General features: G+C 39.3%; 2 pseudogenes across 1 annotated transcript; both read right to left on the reverse strand.

Annotated features, from left to right (window-relative positions):
* Window positions 1-395: 395 nt before the first annotated feature.
* LOC143555435 (putative inorganic phosphate transporter 1-9 pseudogene) lies at window positions 396-1,676 on the reverse strand (annotated as a pseudogene).
* Window positions 1,677-10,058: 8,382 nt separating this feature from the next.
* Window positions 10,059-12,155, reverse strand: LOC143555424 (putative inorganic phosphate transporter 1-9; annotated as a pseudogene). Its single transcript, XR_013139196.1, has 2 exons — window positions 11,423-12,155; window positions 10,059-10,986 (listed from the first exon to the last, which is right to left on the reverse strand). The product of XR_013139196.1 is annotated as a putative inorganic phosphate transporter 1-9 (transcript).
* Between the last annotated feature and the right edge of the window lie 9,553 nt (window positions 12,156-21,708).

Below are 21,708 nucleotides of genomic sequence, written 5' to 3' on the forward strand. Positions count from 1 at the left end.
TTCCAACATCCATTTCAACTTTAGTTAGGGAGGTTACATAATCATCAGTGTTAGTAGGTTTTAAAACCTAGATGGCCTCTTGAGTTGATTATTGGGTAATTTTAAAAGTCTCGGTTTTATGGATTAGCTCTTGGTTAGGTTGCTATCATTTTCAGGATTCTAAGTGTGTAAGAGTTGGTGCAATATGGTGTACAAGAGGTGTAATTGGAGCTAAATTTGGAGTAAAATTTTATAACTCTCTTCCCCCCGGCTCTTGTACTTCTACTGCTCCCACTGACCTTAGAAACCTTTAGGAAATTTACATGCTTATGGTCAATATTTAAAGACCAATAGATTCTAATAGAGAAACAAGTTAACAATATAAATTGTAGTTTCTTTTGGTGAGGATTAGTTTATTAAGAAATCTGAATAAGCCCACTTTTAAGCAACAATGAAACTTTTGTAAGAAATCCAGGGATCGTTGCACATATTGCAACGAGTGCTTGGAATTTCGCTATTTGCAATGCATCTTTGTATATATTCATGTGGCTCTTCGGAGTCATGTGGCCTCCAAATACATGATATTGGAACATGTTGAGACTGTAGAAGACGATATCGATGAGAAACCAATTTATGGATGCCGCGATGAGATCACGACCATGTCGTCTGAAAAATTCACGTGAGAAAAAAGGGTAGGTGTTTGAGAAAGATGTGCGAGTGTTGGGTGTGTTCATCTCTACATCTTCCTGGATTGTACTTAGTGGTACATTCATCACTTTCCCTATGTCTTTTGCTGCTTGTAATGTGTTTTTCTCTACCAATGCCGTGTACCTGTAGAAGCAGTATTCAAAGAAACCTTCATGTCAAAAATGATCTATATACTTGTGACTAAAAAGTACTCTTGTGAGGCAGTTGTAAAAAGAGATACGTTTAGCAGCACCAAAAGAAAATTACCGTGCCGTTTCAAGCATCTTCATCCGCCAATAGTAAGTCATAGATGCTGGAACTGCACCAATCATGAGAATGAGTCGCCACGCCAAGTCCGCCTCTGGTGGGACCCGGGAAATGTTTGTTGATGGTGCAAGTTCGGATGGCCTCGTTAGCTTGAGCTCGTCAGCATTAGCTTCAAAAACGCTGAACACAATCATGGATATGAGCGAACTCAAAAGTATCCCGAACCCTTGCATGGAGAACACACCAGCAATAAACGCTCCTCGAGTCTGCTTATTGGCAAACTCCTCCATAATAGTGGCTGATAAAGGGTAATCGCCTCCAATTCCGATCCCAAGCAAGAACCGAAAGAACCCAAGACTCACAAACACCATTGATGACAATTTAGAGAGTGATAATCCGCATCCAATAGACCTCACCACCATCATCACTAGAGAAACTCCATACACACAACGACGGCCCACACGATCACAGTTGACTAATCACGGCCCCCATTAACGCGACACCAATCATCGTAGAGGTAATGACGGTAGGAACCTCAAACCATTTTGTCTGGTCCCCGGTTCTATGTATCTCAGGATAATATATCCTTCCTATCATCCTCATGACGAAAGGGATGCAAAATAAATCGTAACTGTCTGTAAATAAACCCATACCTGCGATTATTATCGCTTTAAAGTGGTAATATTGTGTCTTGGCAACATCTAGAGCCGATAAAACTTTCAGTGCCATTTTAGTGTCATTTCTTGACTAGATAGTAAACATAAGATAGCAAGCATATATTGATATAAATAATATACATGTCAATGGAAACTGCCTGGGAGTTTCCTAGTCAAAATCTTGAGCCGATGCTAGGTAAGCCAATAAGACGTTTGATGATGTCAAGATCTTTGAGGTAACGTTTGGTATGTAGGAATGGAGGACGGAATGGAATGATCCATTGTGAGGGAATGGAAAATAGTGTGTTTGGTTGACTAAAGGAATGGAATGACCCATTACTTAGTCCATTCCATTCCCTCTAAAATACCTCAATTTTATTTCATCCGTACCCCATGTTTTTTTCATTCCATTCCACCCTTCACCCTACATCACCTCCACCACCCTCCCAACTAGAGGTGCACAAATCGGTTTTTTTAAAAAAACCGGTTCGGTTATTAACCGGACCGGTTTTTTGGCCCGGAAAAAAACCGGTTCGGTTAATAACCGGACCGGTTAATAACCGGTTTTTGTATGTCAAAACCCTAACCGGTCTAACCGGTTAGGACCGGTTTAGAAACCGGTTAGAACCGGTTAATAAACCGGTTTTTTTATTAACCGGTTTTTTAATAACCGGTTTTTTTTTTTTTTTTTTTAAATAACCATTATTTTTTCACAGTATAAACAAACCGGTAACTACAAGGCAAACCGGTAACTACAAGGCAAAACGGACTGACCGAAGCCATTCTTTGCTTTCGTTGTTAGGGTTCTTTGCTTGGAAGATTAAAAACACATAACTTTCATTTATAGTTTTTACATTAAAAATACAAACATTAAATCGTTATCGCATATTCGTAACTCAAAAATACAAACATTAAAGAATGCTTAGACACGATTACATGAACAACTTGCTGTTTCTTACTCATTATTTGCCTCCATGTTTGCTGTTTCTTTAACTAATTTTCTTCGCTACCCGATCCCAAGCTATTCCTTAGGTAATCGTCGTACGCGGCTTCTTCATCGGTCATTGGTTGAGTGTGTCCTTGATTGACCTCGTCTTCATACAAGCCCGCCTCATACTCCATTTCCCCCTCGAGTGAGCGTTGATGTTGTGCCCTATCTAAAGAGTCCAAGTAATCCTTGTAGCAAATCGACATCTCTATAGCTGGTGGAGTGAGTCGAGTCCTCCTAATCGATATAACCATGCCAGAAACAGAAAAAGCAGACTCCGAAGCTACCGTGGAAGCTTGGACCGTTAGTAAATCTTTGGCCATGGCGGCGAGGATCGGAAACTCATCCTCCTCTCCTTACCTCTCCACCAAGCCAGCAAATCAAGACTTCTAAATTCATCCGGAGTCATGTGTTTCACAAAGTTGGTACCACCATACCTTCCAAGTTCACTGCTTGGGGTGTTTACCTTTTGACGTTTACCGGCGTCTTCCCAAATCATGTAGTACATCCCCATTTCAAGGTCGGTTTGGGATTGGGATTGGGCAACAGCTCTTAACGAGTCATGAATTTGGGAAGACGACCCGTATTTTGTAAGGTAAACATCATACATGTTTGACAAGGTGGTGTTGAAAGCATTCTTTAAAGTTTGGCTATAATAGGGGTTTTGATCGTCGTTTAACTCTAGCTCATCACAAATTTTTTCTATTAAAGCTTCAACACCACCAACATTGATGCAAGGGTTTAACGCAGCAGCACATGTCAAAACAGCGGGTAGTTCTTGAAAATATTTTCTAAATTTTTCTTTCATTTTTACACCAATATCAAAATAAGGTGCACCCCTACAATGAAGTTCACTCAACTTTGTGCACATGACAGCAATTTTTGGTAAAGCAATGGGGCTTGTTGGATAGTAAACCCCGGATAAACTAGTTGTGCAAGATTTAAAAATTTGAAGGACCTCCGTAACGATCTCAATCAATAACCATTTTCTAGGATCGTACGGTGCACATTTACCCCTACTTGACAAAATTTGATGAAACGCAATTAATGATTCTTTTTGTTGGATGGCTTTCTCAAACATATCACAAGTCGAGTTCCATCTTGTTGGACAATCCCAATTTGGCCCCAACCATTGACAATTAGCTTCTACACAAAATTTTTTGTATCTTGAAAATGTTTTATTGTTGCTAAAAACATCTCGTAACATTCTTTTAAAATTGTTTCTTTGCGTTTCGATCACGTTTAACCCATCTTGCACGGCCAAGTTGATAATATGTGCAATGCATCGGCTATGAAAAAACGCTCCATCACAAATAGGTTTATACTTTAATTTTAAATGGCCAACCGCGGCCGTATTGTTGGACGCGTTATCAAACGAAATTGAAAAGATTTTATGTTCAATCTTGTATTGTCGAATGACTTTATCCAAGAGTTTAAAAATATTTCTACCCGTGTGCGGGTAATCAAACAATTGAAACGCAACGGTTCGTTTCATCATTTGCCACGACTCGGGGTCAACCCAATGAGCCGTCACACAAATGTATGAGTCGGGCGAACCATGAGGTACCGACCACACATCCGTTGTTAAGTTTACACCAGTTTGTAAGTTTGAAAAGTATGAAATTAGTTCGGATTTAGCGTTTTTCCATGCTTTAAGACAATCTCTTCTAAGGGTCGAACGACTTACGTGTTGGTAGCGTGGTTGAACATACTTTTGCATCATCTCCGTGAATTGAGGGTTGTCGAAGTGGTTGAAAGGAAGTGTTTGTTGAATCACAAAGTTTGAAAACTTTTGACGTACCGCTTCAAGGTCGTACGTAAACACCGCTCCTTGATTCGTCATCTCCGGCTGCGAACTACTTCCCGATTCGTCCTTCAAGGCCTTGCAAAAGGGCCTTTGTACATGCGCTTTTAAAGTGGAGTTTGCATCTTTGCCATAAAACTTCAAACAATGTTTGCATCGAGCTTTTTTGCTACCGTTAGAAATTTCGCATAGATCGAAATGTTGCCAAACATCTTGGTTTCGTTTCGTGGGGATGACCCGAACGACCGTTTCTCCCGTGTTCGAGGCACCCATGTTGACGGATGAAGCAGCACTTTGGGAGGCCATGATAATCGACTACGAAATAAGAGCGTATGGAGTGGTAATGTGGTATAATTGAGCGTGAGATAACAAAATAATCGCGTATGAAATAAACGTTTAGAGCGTTTGGAGTTGTATAATCGAGTGTGATCTAACCAATACCCAACCTAAACTATATATAGATGTTTGTGGGGTAAAATGGTAAAAAAAAAAAAAAACGGTCAAAAAAAAACGGCCATATAGCCGTTATACAACGGTCAAAAACCGGTTTTTAACCGGTTATGGAGAAACCGGTTAACCGGTTTTTCCATAACGGTCAAAAACCGGTTTATAAAAAAACCGGTTAACCGGTTTTTCCATAACCGGTTATTAAAAAAAACCGGTTTTTTCATTAACCGGTTTGTTAACCGGTTTTGGCTCTAAAACTTGTAACCGAAATACGAACCGGTGGTTTGTAAACCGGTCAAACCGGTTTTTAAAAAACCGGTTTTCGTAAAAACCGGTTTCTGGTTTAAACCGGCAAACCGGTTCCCAACCGGTTTTTTTGACCATCTCTACTCCCAACACCACCACTACCCAACATCAGCACCCACCACCACCACCAACCGCCGCTGACACTGCCACCGGCCACCACCATCGTCGTCCACTGCCGCCCATCGCCGCCACCAACCACCTCCACCAACCATCGCCATCGGTGCCAGCCACCAAGCACCGCCAGCCACCCGCTGCATATATATCAACCATCGCCCCACCATCACACATGCCGCCCACCGTCACCGCTGCCCACCACCGCCGCCACTGCCACCAATCACCACCATCGGCGTCCACCGCCGCCACCACCCACCTCCACAAACCATCGCCATCAGTGCCAGCCACCCACCACCTCCAGCCGCCGCCGCATCCATCAATCATCGCCCCAACATCACACACGCCGCCAACTTTCACCGCTGCCCACCACCTCCTCCACTGTTACCCGCCACCACCACCTCCACCGTTATCGCCACCACTCCCACCGCCACCACCACCACTCACTACCATTTTAATTTTATTTTTATATTTTTTTCATACCTACCAACAATAGAAAGTGATGATTCATTACATTCCCATGTGGTAACCAAACATTTAATTGGAATGGTAATAACCCATTCCATTACCACGTCCATTCCATTCTGTCGTCTATTCCATTACCCCATACCAAACAGACCCTCAATATGTCAATGTCAGGGTTTATCGTTTGTTTTGACACCCATTAATTCTAAATCAACACCCCATTTGTTGCGATCATCATTTCGAGGTAAGTTTTACATCAATCTAAACGTATTCGTTTTTCCGATCAAAAGTCTTAATACATCAGTTTGAAATTCTGACAAAACTTAATGGAGTTAACTTATTTTTAATGGAGCCCCAATAAGAAAATAATATTGTAAAAGGTTGAACTAGTTGTAAGAATATTCTTAGGTAAGATTATTAATTAAAAAAGACGAGATTATAAAAATCCAATTTTCAAAATAGTTATACAAGGGAGATGCGAAATTGCCTTTGATTGTATGATAACAAATGGTACGATACATGTAGAGGTCATGGGGCTATAAATAGTTGGGCCCATTACGACCGAAGAACATTCGTAATTTTAGAACCAGCACTTATATTCGTTTGTATGATTTTCTATCAATTTAAAACACCTGTCACTATCCTTATAGACATATCACGAATTTATTTTTCGTTTTTCTCTTTGGTTGATATATCTAGTCTTCAAAGCGAAACGAAGCAAGCTAATGCCGATCGTGTCTCACCACAACACACGAGTTCAATCTTACTAATTATGATCATAACAATAGATTTTTTATACTATGACCCGAGTAGGTATTTCTCTTAGGCCCCAAGAACGCTAACAACGCCTCTAATACCTTCATACAACTAGCTAGGCCACATGCCCTTCGATATCTGTTTTTGTATGTATGTGATGCATGCGCTTTCAATTGTTTTACTTAAATAAACAAATGAAATTATAGTTTCGTTATTGTTATATATATCCAATATTCATATAATCGTATCAACATCTTGCTTACTTGTTATGAGAAAAATATATAATATTAAAATGACAAAATACTTATTATTTAGGCAAATATAATATCACTAGTTTTTATCCCCCGTTTTATATTATTTGTTTTAATATTTATTTATTTTTTGAATTTATATTTTTTATTGTATGAAAATTAATAGTATACTTATATGGTTTAATGATAAATTGTTTTACAAATAAATGAAATGTTATAACCCGGTTTAAAAGCTATATGGTTTTGATGAGACCCAAGACCCGTTTATTTCTTTTACCATAAAATTGGTTTTTTAATTATAAATAATATTTATTAAAGTTAATAATATACTTATGGTTTGATGAGTCCAAGACCCGTTTATTTTTTTTACTATAACATTTGGTTTTTAATTTAAATAATATATATCTTTTTAAAAATAAATAAGATATTAATTTTTAGTATATATCCTATTTTATAGGATTTTTACATAAATAATTTGATGAGAATAATTTTTAATTTAATGAGATGTTATAACCCGTTTAAGGAATATTTGGGTTTGGTAAGACTCATACACATTAATTCAAGTCAAATGCATGAAAAATCTCCATTTAAAAATCAAGCAAATCTGGTGACTTCAAAAAATAGGGGAGCGACCACATCACGACACATAGGATTTTATGTTTTCGTTTATATATATTATAGATTATAGATGGGGAAGGAAATTGCTAAAGAACTTCATATATATATATAATTGGAAAATTATTATTTATTGTTTTTGTCTGTATCATAATAGCTGCATCTTGGTCCTCATAAGTATCCAGGATACAAAATTCAAAGTCAACTTCGTAGAAAAGGACTGATGTAACGTCACTGGGACCCTTGACTTATAAACCACACGAATTTTCTTTCTTAGAAAGATCCCTTTTGGCGATACTTGACAGTCCAACCTTCCTACAATCCTCCACAAAGTCATTTGAGGTTTATGTATCTAGAAACCTAGACCAGCTAATTAGTAACTTATTGCATGTCTTAACATTTTTTTAAACAACTAAAACAGTCTTCAAACTATTATTTGCATACGATCATGGAATAAGTTTCAAAACGGTTGGACCGCGAACCAGCCTGGTTAAGCCTATTGAATCGTTCCCTGTTGAACCTATCGATCGGTTATTGGGCGGACAAGATTTTCAGTATTCATTTTTCATTTCCGTTCCTTCAAAAACTCATTTGATGGTTCATATTCCATATCTTATATATGTTTTAATAAACTTAAAAAGTCATACCTAAACAGAAAGTATTTTCATATTTTTTTTAACTAGATATATAAACGGTATTAATTTTATATTATTTACAACATCATCTGATTGTTTCTAAATCTAATCCAACCGGGCTAACTAGCTAGTTTAATTGATGAACCAGTAAGATGACTGGTTTGTTATGTGATTCTAAAAAAACTGCTTACAATCCTAATGACTTATTAAATTTAACATGAGATGATGAGAATACAGGTTGCAAACTTTTTGGGGTTTGATAAATACGAGTCTAGTTACGTCTTGAAGTAATTATAAGAAAATGCTAAAGGAAACAAATATGTCATGACATTTCAAGATCTAAAGATGTGCTATTAAAAATAGCTGAACCAAGATGTAAATATATGTAATTGAAATAGCCCAACCATACGACCCGGGCCCTCAACGCAACAACCACGTACGAGCCAATCCATTTTCCCAGACCCATCTAGCCCGGATAATCAAGAAGCCCGTTCGTTAAATTCAGTATGCAACTATTTATTGAGGGGAATCTTTCCCAAGCCAAAAGCTGCAACTGTAATATAACACCGCCAATCTCAATCAACTTAATATCAACGGCATTACAAAGAATTCAGTACAAAATAGGAAGAACAACACTGCTCCAATTGTTGGCGGATTCGGAAAATAGTCTTCCACCTATTACAACTAAAAGTATTGCTCTTGCTCGTGCATGCATCGGTAGGAATGTCAAGAAGTTAAGTTGCCTTAGTGGCGTTTAGAATAAAAGTCGAGTTTATTCTTTTCGATCTCATTTCATCACTGGTCAATTCATAAAAACTTGATAAAATTTCCTCGTTTGACCATATACGTTCAATGCCACACAATACAATACCATCAATCGGTAAACCAAATAAAATTGCCAGATCTTAAGGCATTTATTAGAGCCTCGGGTTCTCACATTGAATGACGCCATTGAAACTAGCCGCACGTATAAAATGCATGACGTTATCAGAGATTGGATTTTCACGAATTCGTAAGACCTGCTATTCCTGGTCACCCCTTATCAACCAAAGTACACAATCATCTTTCAAATTCTCTGGTTGATTAAAAGCATAACGGGTTGTATGATATGATTATTTGATAAGAACAACAAATTATTTGCTAAAGGACTGAAACTGAAACATAATGCCAATTTTTTAACACGGTCAGAAACAATAATATTGAAACAGTTAGAAGAAATTATAAGGTGATTAATGTTGATGAATTTGTTTTTCTTATAAATGAGATAGCTGTCATTTTTAGTTGCGAATTTGTTAATAAAAAAATAGAAAAAAATAATTAAGTAATACTTTAGGACTTTATACAACAACACCATATTTTGTATAAAGCTTCATTGCTGACTTGGACGCCACGTGTTGAATAACGGCTAGAGTGGAGTTTTACCACTACACATGGTCTTAGTTTTCAATACTAGTGGGGAATAAAGTCTTATTTACCAATACAAAACGACAATAAACAGTGAGGTTGTAGACTAGGCTTATTCGTCAATACCATCTTCGATTAACTTCATATTAACCTCCAATACAAAATGGAATAAGAAAAGGCTGTGTGACATGCTAGAAGAGAGATTCTTGCCAAATCATGATTAAGATCAGCCGCAGTACGAATGGCCAATAAGTTTTGGTTACTTGAGCTTTTGCCAAATCATACTTATTTCTAATATCATATATGATTAAGGTGTTTTTGATTGATAACCAATCTTATATTCTCTTATTCTATCTCTTACACAACTAAAATTTGGCCTTATTTGCAAATACAAGAATATGAATAACCCCAAATGTGATTTGAAAAACATGTTTCATAGTTTACCGCGGTTAGATCTTGATTGCTTGAAATGATTTTTGTGTTCTATCTTGAGTCATTAGCTAGTTTCAATGAAATCATTACAATAACGAACACACCAATCTCTAGCTTTAAATATATCGAACTATAGAATAAAATATAATATACACGCGTGGTTGTTTTTCTTAAACTTTCATCTAACAATCTATCTCTAGTCATCACCTCTAATGCCTATAAAGTATTTATGGTTGTAATCTAAACAAGTTGTAATCTAAACAATAAGAATATCTACATATGATAACGAGACGTCGTTTCACCAGTGTTAATATCATTTCTTTCAGCCCAAGCCTTATGAGGCCAAAATCTCACGAACCAAACACCGGTTAACTCATCAACATTCTCATTCTCTTCCAATGACCGACCCATTGTCTCTCTTGTAAAAAAATACGTCACGAAAAACCCTAAAACACAAACTACGCCCATGAACGCTAACGTATGCGACGCCGCATGATGATCACGAGAAGCCCACAAAAACCCAATTGACCCGATTATAGCCCCTACTTTTCCAATCGCACCCGAAATCCCATGGCAAGTTGCACGAAACCTAGCCGGGAACAACTCCGCTGGAACTATGAACGTAGTGGTGTTTGGCCCAAAATTTGAGAAAAAGAAAGTAAGTCCATAGAGAATAATGAAACCACAATCTTGTTTGGAACCCCAATCGCCCTTGTTAACTTTTGCGATTGAGAACAAGCTTACCGCCATGAAAAAGAACCCGGCGGCCTGAATCTTGACTCGCCCGATGTAATCAATCAAGTTAGCTGTTACAACATATCCAGGGATCGTTGCACATATAGCAATGAATGCTTGGAATTTTGCGAGCTGCATTGCATCTTTGTATAGATTAATGTTTTCTTTCCGTTTCATATAGCCGCTAAATGCATGATATTGGAATATGTTGAGGCTGTAGAAGACAATATCGATTAGGAACCAATTGATGGATGCCGCGATAAGATCACGACCATGTCTTCGGAAAAACTCCCTAGAGAAGAAAGGGTAGGTATTTGACAAAGCAGCGTGAGTATTTGGAGTCTCCATCATCTCGACATCTTCTTGGATTGTACTGAGTGGTACATCCATCACTTTCCCTATATCTTTTGCTGCTTGTAATGTGTTTTTCTCGACCAAGGCCGTGAATCTGTAATTTTTAAAGTGTTAAGTTTTGGTTGATTATTACAAGATGTAGAACTAGGTAATTCCTTTTTGTATTTCAGTAAGATATATTATTTTGTAACGTTTGTGTTTTCAACAATCATAGTAAATAAAGACAAAGGAAAATTAAAATAAAAATTTTGTACTTAGATAAGTAGATTACTGAAATGATTTTAAGTAACAACTTATTCAAAGTTTCAAACAATCTAAACTATATATTAAATGAACTGTTAAGAAATTATGATCTTGACCTCCAAGTAATTCATTGTCCACCCTAATAAAATCTTGAATGTGTGTTTGTTGTTTCATGATACACTTGTACCACAAAAGAATTATCTAGTTTTATAAATCTTTCCAAAAACCATCCAAACATACTAGTGGTTAAAGTTTCTAGATAGAATGAATTAAGGAGTTGTTCTTACCGTGCGGTTTCAGGCATCTTCATCCGCCAATAGTAAGTAATAGATGCTGGAATTGCACCAAACATGAGAATGAGCCGTCATGCCAAGTCCGACTCAGGCGGGCCGGAGCATTGACTTCTGATGGTGCAAGGTCGGACGGCCTCTTTAGCCCGCTCTCATGGGCACTAGCTTCAAAAATGGAGCACACTATCATGGAAACAAGCGAACTCAAAAGTATCCCAAACCCTTGCATTGAGAACACACCCGCAATAAACGCTCCACGAGTCCTCTTGTTAGCGAACTCCGCCATAATAGTAGCCGATAACGGGTAATCCCCACCTATTCCAATCCCAAGCAAGAACCTAAAGAACCCAAGGCTAACAAACACCATTGATGTCAATTTAGATAGTGATAATCCACATCCAATAGACCCCACCACCATCATCACCAGAGATATACCATACACACGACGGCGTCCCACAAGATCACCTAGCCGACCAAAAACAAGTTGACCAATCACGGCCCCCATTAACGCGACCCCTATCATCGTCGAGGTAATGGCTGTTGGAACCTCAAACCATTTCTTCTTATGTATCTCAGGATAATATATCCTTCCTATCATTCTCATGATAAGAGGGATACAAAACAAATCGTAACTATCAGTAAACAAACCCATACCCGCGATTATGATCGCTTTAAAATGGTAATATTGTGTCTTGGCAACATCAAGAGCTGATAAAACCTTGAGCGCCATTTTTCGGATTAGTTTATGGAGGTTCAAACAGAAGACTTTATAAGAAATATAAATAGTAAAAAAAAATAAATGATTGGAAACTGCCTGGGAGTTTCCAAGTTATAATTTTTAGCATATTCTTCCGAAGACTTTTGAGATAAACAATATCTTTCAAGTCATTAGTTAATAGGTTTCTTGTTTGTTTGTGTGTGATTCATGTGGTGCCATTTGGTTGAATAATATAACAAATGAATTTAAGGTTCTGACAAAGAAGATACAATAATAACGTGTTGCTCACTGGCATATTTTATTTAGTTTTAATATTGAAGAAGAGTGGATCGACTTACTTGTATACGATCAACGTTCCTCGGGTACGAGTGTGCTATATCACCGATGGTTTTCCGAGATACGAGTTCTTCCATCTACAAAACGAACAGCACCGTGAGCTTACCCCTCAGAAAGGGACAGAGGGGTCCTCTTTGGGGTAACCCTCCGGCGTGAGAATAAGATATTGTAGGAGAAGATAAGAATGTGAAAATGAGTAAAGACTTGGAATATATTTTCTTGTCTGCCTCCAACTGTGGAGGTGGTGTGGTATTTATAGTATTAGGGTTTCCAATGGTTGGGCTCAGATCCAATTAGGGCCTTTTTGGCCTCCTCCTATTGCTTCGCGCCACGTGTACTTAGGACACCTGGTGCTTTTTCATTGATTATTCTCTGACCAAGGTATTTCACCTGACTCATGTGCCATCACGTGGTGGCACATGGGCCTTGCTGAGTTGTCCACCCTTCATTGGCAGCTGTCAACATCAGCACATTCTTTATTCTTTAAAAGATACCTTCTGGAAGGTTGTCTGATGAGTACAATCATGGTTGTCCTTATCCTGATTTGGATTAGACTATTGTCTCATTTGTTGTGTGTCGCTTACGTGCGGCCTTTATGCGCCTATCCCGGGGATGCGCAAGGTCTTCTCTTTATTCTCACGCGCAGATGTGATATGCGCCACGCGCAGATGTTTCATGCGCAGATGTGATATGCGTGAGCATATGTGATATGCGTGAGCATATGTGATATGCGCCACGAGCAGATGTGATATGCGTGAGCATATGTGATATGCGCCACGCGCAGATGTGATATGCGTGAGCATATGTGATGCGTGAGCATATGTGATATGCGCCACGCGCATAGGTTTTGGCTTTGTATCTTCATGACATCCTGATTTCAAGCCTCTTGTCTATATCTTATGGGTTGACCCGCCCTGCTCGATGTTAAGGCGGGTGCATACCCCTTCAAGCCCCCAGTCTAATGTGTGTCTTGTCTCGCGCGAGCGAGGTAAGATAGATATTAGACTTAATAGTTTGCTTTTTTAATATGGCTTGTCTTTTCTTTTTCTTTTCTTGTACGCGCGTTGCGCGAAATTCCATCCCTTTGGTTAAAACGAATCGTCAATGCACGTGGTTGGTTGGTGTTGACATGCATCAGAGATGGAGGCGTTATGTGTCAGACCTTTCGTGTGCTCGAGGTGCTACAGTTGCCTTTCACGTCTCCTGTGCGCGATCGTCTGGTACCTTTCCCTTCTTCAAGAATTCCATTATTGGAGTTATCCATGATGAAGGTGTTGTATGAATTACAAGAACAGACTTCGCTCCCACTGACGGGTTGCTCATTACTTCCACCCTGACATCTTTGCCAAAATGATCAAAGCTGGTTGATGCCATCTTGCTTAGCGCTTCGGCAGACTTATTTTCACTGCGCGGAATGTGTATGATTCTGAAAAAGTCAAATTGTTCGGTGAGTTTCTTCGCCTGCTCTAGATACAGAGGCATTGTGTTCTCCTTGGCATCATAAAGGCCATTGACTTGTGCTGCTACCAGGTATGAATCTACATGAGCCTCTAGCTTTTTAACTCCGAACTTATGCGCGATGCGCAAACCAGCCAGCAGGGCTTCATACTCAGCTTCATTGTTGGTGCTCTTGAAATCCAACCTGATTGCGTAAGTATACTCATGATTTTCTAGATCCACCAGTTTGAGGCCTGTGCCGGATCCTTCGTCGTTTGAAGCTCCATCAGTGAATAATCTCCAAACGTTTTCTTCATTATTGGCTTGCGGAGGGTCTACTTCGCGCTGAGCCTCTTCGACTTTTCCTTCAGGGATTTCTGCGATGAAATCAGCTAAGACTTGTCCCTTGATTGCTGGACGAGTCTTATAGGTGATCGTGTGTTCCCCTAATTTCAGCGCCCATTTTGTCAGCCTTCCTGAGAGCGCGGGACATCGCAAGACTTGCTGGATGTTGTAATCAGTCAGGACTTCAATAGGATGACCATTGAAATATCTGTGAAGCTTGCGCGACGCATGCGTTAGTGATAAAACTAACTTTTCTATGATGGTGTAGCGCGTCTCAGGATCTGTCAGCACCCGACTTACATAATAAATTGGTGTTTGGATTCCCTTGCGATCCACCAATAATACTGCGCCAATGGCGCGCTCTCCTGTTGACAGGTACAACGTTAAAGTTTCACCAGGTAGTGGAGCTGTGAGCGCAGGCAGATTTATCAGACATTCCTTTATCTCACTGAAAGCTTGCTCGGCCTCAGGCGTCCACTTGAATTGGCTTTTCTTTAAGAAATTTCTCAATGTGTTAATGAATGGGGTAGATTTGCTTGCATGGTTTGATAGGAACCTGTTAATTGATACCAATCTACCATTCAGCCTTTGAACTTCCTTCATGGTGGATGGTGAGGGCATGTCGAGGATAGCCTCCACCTTCTCTGGGTTCACCTTGAAACCATCCTTGGTGACCATTACGCCGAGAAATTTCCCTTCTTCCACGCCGAATGTGCATTTGCTCGGGTTGAGCTTCATGTTTACTTCCTTTAGGCGCCGAAAGGTTTCTTCGATGTCTTTGAGCATTTGTTTTTCCTCCCTGCTTTTAATCACCAAATCATCCACGTAGACTTCTAAGTTTTTTCCAATCTGCTCGTTGAAAACTGCATCCATGAGTCATTGGTAAGTGGCTCCTACATTTTTCAAACCAAAGGGCATTTTTGTGTAACAGAAAACACCCTTGTCAGTTCTGAAAGCAGTCTTGTCTTCATCCTGTGGTGCCATTTGAATTTGGTGATAGCCCTTATAGGCATCCAGGAAACATTTGAGCTTAAATGGCGCCACAGAGTCCACCTTCACGTCAATGTTTTGGAGGGGGTAACAATCTTTTGGACACGCTTTGTTGAGGTCCTTGAAATCAGTGCACATTCTCCATGACCCATTGCTCTTTTTTACCATCACAGGATTGGCTACCCATGTTTGGTATCGTATTGGGCGAATGATATTCACGCGCAGTAGATCTTCTACTTGCTCATTCATGGCCTTTGCCTTCTCGTCTCCCATGACTCTTTTCTTTTGAGCAATTGGCTCTACAGACTTGAATGTGTTGAGAGAGTGCTGCGCCAGTCTCACGGAACCCCAGTCATATCAGAATGTTGCCACGCGAAGACTGACATATACGTTGTGAGCAATCTTTTCATTCTCACTCTTGTGTCATCTGATATCGTAGCTCCGATTGTGATTGTGTTCTGGGAATTTTGGGTTGAGAATCCATTCCTCTGGCGCGTTGTTTGCCACTGGAAGCTTCATTCTCCCTTCTCGAGGTATACTTGTTACTACGCATAAATGATCTCGGTACACAAATGTTACTCATGTTGGTGTTGGTAACCCCAACGCGCCATGCGCTGGTGACGGTATGGCGTTGAATTGGGCAATCGTTCCTCTACCCAAGATCATACTGTGGCATGAAGTGGTGGGCAAGACCAGGAAGTTGACAATTTCAGCTCGCTTGCGCTTCTCATCCCCCATAGTTAGTTCAAATTGTATCTGACCTAGGGGGTGAATAATCTCGTTTGAGACACCCGAGATTGGTGCACTCACAACTTCGAGCCTTGCTTGGTCTGCTGGATCCAACTTCCTGAAACATTGCTCATACATGATGTCTGACTCACTACCGGTGTCCACCAGGACTCTTGACACCTCATAATGAGCGATGTGTGCAGTGATGACTAGAGGGCTGCTGATAGACGGGCCTCCTCTGATTCTTGGAAAGATTACTTGTTGCTCGCGCCAATCCCCTTGGATTTGCGCTTCTCTTCCTCGATCTCTGCCCTTGCCTTCTTCCTTCAGCTACACAGATTCTTTTGAATTTTTTACTGGCTGAGGCTCCGTCTGGTTGTTCATTCTCTGGTCTTGGATTTTTTACCAGGTGAGCCAACTTGCCTGATTTCACATCTTTTTCGATCGCATCCTTCAAATGATGGCATGCATCGGTGTTGTGCCCTGTGGATTTGTGAAATTCACAATATTTGCCACTGTTCGGTGGTCCCTTATGGAGTAATGGCCTGGGGTTTTTAAACTGGAAATTCTCTGTGCTTAACACTTGCGAAGGCGTTTTGGTGAGGGGAGTCCATATTCTTGGCAGAGGTCTGTTTGGCTCTCTGCCGCCTTCCTTCTTATCACCTTCCGTTCGATTAAGAATGTCTTTTTGGGGTTGGGGTGAACTTTGTTGCGCTTGCTTTTCTGCGGGAGAATAATTGGTTTGTTGCAACCTGGACCATACGGAGTTTTGTTTGCCCCTCCTTTCATTTTTGCGTGGTGCTTCTGTTTGATGCCCTTTATCTCTTGCTCTGTCTTGGGCAATTTGTTTTTCATTTCGCGCGAAGACTCACGATGCTTCCATAAGCTTAGCCCAAGTGGTTGGCATGCCTTCTCTGCTCACGAGAGCTCTGCGGAGTTGATCGCTGCGCGCACCTTGTATATAGGCCACGCGCAAGAGTTGTTCAGTGATGCCTCCAATTGCAAGAGATTCCTGATTGAAACGAGTTATGTAGTCTTCAATGGTTTCATCATTCCTGCGTACGCAGTGCATGATGTCATCGGGGTCGCGCGTGTGTCTGCGCTGCTGTACAAAGTGAGCTTGGAACTTTTCCAATAGCTCTTCGAACCCATCGATTTGTCCTGTCGGCAAGCTTTCGAACCAGACACGCGCTGCACCCGTGAGGCAGCGAGCAAACATGTGACACCATGTTGGCATCGTCCAGCTTTCTAAGTTTCCAGTGTTATAAAAACCTTGTAAGAAATCATCTGGATCTGTTGTACCATCGTACTTGCCTAAACCACTTGGCATCTTGGTTTTGTTTTGAATGGGAGCCTTCGCAATGCGCTCAGCGAATTTTGAATGTTTTACCAAGATGGTTGGCCTATATGGTGTGGTTACGTCCACTTGCCCTTTCGCTTGTGGGTTGTATGGTGTGTATAAATCCATATCAGCTTTGGCTCCAGGTGCTATGTGCATGTGTGCGCGAAGCTGTGAACCTCCTGCATGAGTATCTCGCGTCTTCCTCATGCTGTGCACCTCTTCCTCATCACTAATATCAGCTTGTTCGGTGTGAACAGAATGACCGTCTTCCGGCGCGCGCGTCTTTTTTGTTGTTCCCTGAATGGTTTGTTTATCAAATGCGAGCCTGTGTGTTAAATCGGCTAACTTTTTGTGTTTTACCAACTCATTGTATTTGTCCATTAGACGCCGTTGTTCGTTTATGAGCCATTCTTTAGGGTCATTGGTTTCAACTTCCGGGCCCATTGGTCCTTTTTGTTTTGTACCAGTCAGATTTTGGAACGTGAGATCGTCTGGGGGAGTTTCAGTTTGACCATGAGGTGTTGTGTTGAAGGGATGGTTACTGGTGGTGCGTGCAATGTCACGCGGCGCCCCAGAACCTGATGTCCCTCGTTAACATCCTCAAGCTCATTATCCTCCAGAACTTGATCGTTGTTTCGAACACCGGAAACCATGGTGAAGATTTTCAGAGAGAAAATTGGTGAAATAGTGGTTTTGTTGCCGTTGTAACAGGTGATGGCGCCAATGAAGAAGCGTGGATCGACTTACTTGTATACGATCAACGTTCCTCGGGTACGAGTGTGCTATATCACCGATGGTTTTCCGAGATACGAGTTCTTCCACCTACAAAACGAACAGCACCGTGAGCTTACCCCTCAGAAAGGGACAGAGGGGTCCTCTTTGGGGTAACCCTCCGGCGTGAGAATAAGATATTGTAGGAGAAGATAAGAATGTGAAAATGAGTAAAGACTTGGAATATATTTTCTTGCCTGCCTCCAACTGTGAAGGTGGTGTGGTATTTATAGTATTAGGGTTTCCAATGGTTGGGCTCAGACCCAATTAGGGCCTTTTTGGCCTCCTCCTATTGCTTCGTGCCACGTGTACTTAGGACACCTGATGCTTTTTCATTGATTATTCTCTGACCAAGGTATTTCACCTGACCCATGTGGTGGCACATGGGCTTTGCTGAGTTGTCCACCCTTCATTGGCAGCTGTCAACATCAGTACATTCTTTATTCCTTAAAAGATACTTTCTGGAAGGTTGTCTGATGAGTACAATCATGGTTGTCCTTATCCTAATTTGGATTAGACTATTGTCTCATTTGTTGTGTGTCGCTTACGTGCGGCCTTTATGCGCCTATCCCGGGGATGCGCAAGGTCTTCTCTTTATTCTCACGCGCAGATGTGATATGTGCCACGCGCAGATGCGCCACGCGCAGATGTGATATGCGTGAGCATATGTGATATGCGCCACGCGCAGATGTGATATGCGTGAGTATATGTGATGCGTGAACATATGTGATATGCGCCACGCGCAGATGTGATATGCGTGAGCATATGTGATATGCGTGAGCATATGTGATATGCGCCACGCGCATAGGTTTTGGCTTTGTGTCTTCATGACATCCTGATTTCAAGCCTCTTGTCTATATCTTGTGGGTTGACCCGCCCCGCTCGATGTTAAGGCGGGTGCATACCCCTTCAAATATCTATATCGTTTATATTATTTATAAAACTTAATAGTTATAGTATTACTAGTCAACCTTTCTAGAGTAATGCACAAGTCTTGTTTGTGTTTTAATAACATGATCATTTGGTTAGGAAGTATCAATGACGCATAGGTCTGATCATTTTATCTTTCTTTTTTATTTGAGTTTTAGTTGGTCTTAATATTTAATTTCTAGAAATTGTATATTTATATAATATAGTAGAAAACTAGTCAATTATGTTATCGATTGATACACATCTTCGTTAAAAATTAAAAAGTATGTCAGTTGATGGTTAGCCTCTATCAGTTATTTAGTTACATCAATGGAAAAATCTAAATGAAACACTATTAATACCACTGGTTAATTAACAATGTTCGAAGTCACCACAGTGGGGCCAAAGCAAATCCCAATTAACTAAAATGTTTTGATAACACTAAAATCACTGATATAAAAATAATGAAAGTCATAATTATAAATGTACAAATTAGTTCAAAGATCCTTTAAATTTATAGAAGTTTGGTGGTGTGACTTTTTATTTCATGAATTGAAAACACGAAAACACAAACTGAATCCAACTTTAAACTTGCAAATTTTGGTTTAGTCTAGACAGATTTTTGTCAGTTTCTCATCGAAGTAGCTAGTAAATATGTTTAGCCAAAAAAAGCCGAGTTCGATACTATTTGGCCAGTTGTGTGTTATGTTTAAGCTCATGCAAATTCTTTTAGTTTGTATTAGATTCTATTAGCTAACTTATTAAACTTGATAGCTGGTTTATTAGGTAAAGTTGACGCACAATGTAATAATAGCTATGTGAGAAGAAATGCGTCTGATTTATAAACGAAAAAAGTTTGTAATTATTATTTAGTTAGCCTAGGTCTTCAAAATGATATTTTGGTGTTTGGATGGATAGGATGAAAACACACGTGTGTGGATCTAACAGAGTAATAGGGGTTTCCCTTTAGGTGGGTCGTCTAGGGAGTGGTGGTTTCACAGTCGGTCAAGTTGCTTTAAAAGCTACTTCATGTAAGGTGACTAAACGTAAGAAGACGCGTGACAACAAACATGTATTTATTCCTTTTGGTTTCCTCGTGCCTAAAGCTGTAGAGTTACTTAGCCGAGTTTAACGGGTCATGCATAAAACTTTATGACTCCAAGATCAGCTAATTTAGTTTTTAAAATACTGAGTTTTGCAATTGATAAAGAGGTAGTGGCGAAACTTGTTGGCCTATTGCCTTCTATTTCGATGTAATCACTGCGTTTCATTTAATTTGTTTTCGACGAACATTTTTTTTTCATAATACTAAAATAGAAAAAATAGAAAAAATTAACAGAGAAAAATCATAATTGGACACCAATAAATATTAAAATATCTGGAAGGAAACTGCTAGGGAATTTCATATATAGCTGAAATAAATTGTTTGTTGATTGTTTTCATAATTGGACACCTTGCAATTAATTACTATTTGTTTTATACTTGAATTACGAAAGAAACTAGAATACCGTTATCGAAAAACACACAGTCAATTAACTTTACTAGAAAAAAACTGATGTAAATAACGCCTACAGGACACTTGACTTTTTAGTTACAACCTACACAAAGTTGCATTCTTGGAAAGAGACCAGACCCATTGGCGATATATGATGTCACTCGCATATTTGGCAAGCAAACCTTCCTAGTTCCTACCACCTAAATATACAATTATGGACTGACATAAATTTGATTTCCGGTTCTACCCTCCCTCTTTATCAAAGCCTTATATGGTTGGCCCCACCAGGATTTAAATAACTTAGCCGAATTAAAATAAAAGATCCGGAAACTATAACAAAATAAATAAGTTAATTTTAAGTATTTTTTAAAAAAATTTTAAATTAGTTTTGGCCTAGTTGTTTAAATAGATTATGTATAAAAAAACGTTGATTCCAATATATTTAAGATGATTAATATTCATACCTATTTTTTTAAAGAGTAAAGTGCCGAAAACGTCCTTAGGGTTTGGTCAATTATACGAATTTAGTTCAAAATATTTGTTTTTTGCAACTCGACCATTCACGTTTAACAAGTCTTGCCAATTTCATCCAATTTGATAACTCCGTTTGTTTTTTAAACTTAAGTCATGGGCAATAATGTCCTTTTACATTTTTGTTTATAAAAAGTCAAAAACGAATTAAATAGCCCTTAAAATATAAAGTAAATAAATAACTCATTAAAAGAAAATTGTAAAAGCATTATTTTAACATCCTCTTTCTCAAACCTCCATTTCTGCAACTCCGGCCACCATTTCCTACATGTAACCACCATCTCTGCACATAAATGTGTTTAAAAAAATATGTATAATAAATTTTGCCTCTTAAAATTACGCATATTGCCCGGTTATTAAATACACATATGTTTCATCTGGTTTGTCTATATTGATTACTAGCTTTTGAACCCATGTATTACACGGGATTTGTCATATAATAAAAATAAAAAGATCCATTATTTGAAAGAAATGAACAAAATTAAATGTAAAAATAAAATATATAGTACAAACAATAAGAAGTCTAAAATCTCAAATTTACAAAATCGATTTTTTTATATACAATATTTGCATAAATTGTTTTGACCAATTACCCGTGAATCAATATGATGAATGAGATGAGAGATTATAAAATTAGAATGAAAATTATAACCTATTTCTCAAAATTGTTTTGTCCCATG

This window comes from Bidens hawaiensis, unplaced genomic scaffold (assembly GCF_021521415.1).
Source record: "Bidens hawaiensis isolate Kalapana, Puna unplaced genomic scaffold, B.hawaiensis_p1.1 tig00018131_1, whole genome shotgun sequence".
Lineage (NCBI taxonomy): Eukaryota > Viridiplantae > Streptophyta > Magnoliopsida > Asterales > Asteraceae > Bidens > Bidens hawaiensis.